The sequence below is a fragment of the Gymnoscopelus microlampas genome (genome assembly GCF_963454915.1).
Source record: "Gymnoscopelus microlampas genome assembly, chromosome: 22".
In the NCBI taxonomy this organism is placed as follows: Eukaryota; Metazoa; Chordata; class Actinopteri; order Myctophiformes; family Myctophidae; genus Gymnoscopelus; species Gymnoscopelus microlampas.
Window position 1 is genome coordinate 1,111,888 of NC_139959.1, and position 1,644 is coordinate 1,113,531.

The following is a 1,644-nucleotide window of genomic DNA, read 5'->3' on the forward strand; positions in this document are numbered from 1 at the left end:
AATGCTAAAACTGGGCCTTACTGTATCTGCATGACACACAGACTCAATGCAAAACATCTCAGATAGAATTGCCACTAAATGAGGACCTAAATGTATAACTGGGTGTCTGACATTAAAATGACAACATCACAGTCATGCTTAGAATATTACTTTTATTGGCTGTCTAATTTATCTCCCTTCTCTCTCTCAGGTGGCGTTCTGGGTTGCTGCTGTGCTTTTAATTGTAACTGTCCAACCCTCCCTGAGAACACTTTGTGTGTCCAAATTCTCTCTACCAGGTATTAACTAGTCTAGTCCATCTGTTTTGTACCAATCTACAAGCAGTTGTGCGATGGAGCATGATACGGCTTTGATTGTGTCTAACCCTTCTCTTTTTCATTTTCTTTCTTTCTCAGATGTTTCTGCTTGTCATTTCCTGCGTCACAGCAGTGGGGATGAAGAGATCGAGGAGCATCTGTGATGACCAAGCTTATAAAACCATGGTAGGTTTAACATGAGTCTAGAAGTAATGTACAGCATAAAGTATAAAGTAGAGCCTGACTAAAAAAACAAAAACGGTTCGATTACTTACACACTCCCCCTGTGTCTGCATGTTCCAGACGCAGCGCTGTTTGACCTGGTGAGGGCAGTGACCACATTCAAGAACCTCTTGGACCTCACGTTTTGCAAGGTAAGGGTGTGACTACACAGTTATCCAAAAATAGCCAATCTACAAGTTCACAGCACGTCACATTTATTTTACCATAAATCCCTGAACCCTCTTGTAATCTCTGTCATGATAGTTGAACATTATGTGAAAATTACAAGTTACATTGTAGGCCTGGTGTTGGTGTGGACATTTAGTGAGGCATTAGAAGAGGGGAACTGATCAATGTATCAAGGGTTTCTACACACTGAGTTAAATTAACATACATTTCACTATATAAATTGGGGTCTCAGAGATAGCCATGCCATTACCAGGGTCTGTAGACCTAATGCATGTTAAATTGGGGGTCCTTATTAAAGTACCAACACCACCGTTGTCTAATTTATTTCCTTTCTCTCCCTCTCAGTTGGCGTTCGTTGGGTGGCTCACGTGACGCGTTCCACATGAAGGAACTGCATTGGCTTTGGAAGAAGAGGCGGGCGACAGACACCAGCACACAGAACCCAAAATTGAATTAAAGAACAGGGGCCCATTTTGTATTCATTCCAGTAGCTTTGATATGGCTCTGTGGCATGTTAACTAGAAACACATACAGCAGGACAAACTACAGCGGTAACACATGGAATCAAAATGGACCTTTACATGTCTGAACGTCTGTGTACAGATAGAACCAAATGGACCCTTACAGGTCTGCAAGAGTACAAATGGACCATAGATCTCCTATTTTTTGAATATTCTTATGCATTTTTTACTTGACATTCTGCTCAATGGGTATGTTTACTTTTGTCCAGTAGCTTTGATATGGCTCTGAGTCAGTAGCATGTTAACTAGAAACACATACACCAGGACAAACTACAGCGGTAACACATGGAACCAAAATGGACTTTACATGTCTGAAAGTCTGTGTACAGATGAAACCAAATGGACCCTTACAGGTCTGCAACTCTGAGTGTACAAATGGACCATAGATCTCCTATTTTTTAATATTCTTATGCATT

The 1,644-nt window shown here is 41.0% G+C and overlaps 1 long non-coding RNA gene across 1 annotated transcript; it reads left to right on the top strand.

Annotated features, from left to right (window-relative positions):
* Window positions 1-400: 400 nt before the first annotated feature.
* LOC311038954 lies at window positions 401-1,166 on the top strand. Its single transcript, XR_014600111.1, has 3 exons — window positions 401-482; window positions 600-670; window positions 1,053-1,166. It is a non-coding gene; the product is annotated as an uncharacterized lncRNA (long non-coding RNA).
* Window positions 1,167-1,644: the final 478 nt, after the last annotated feature.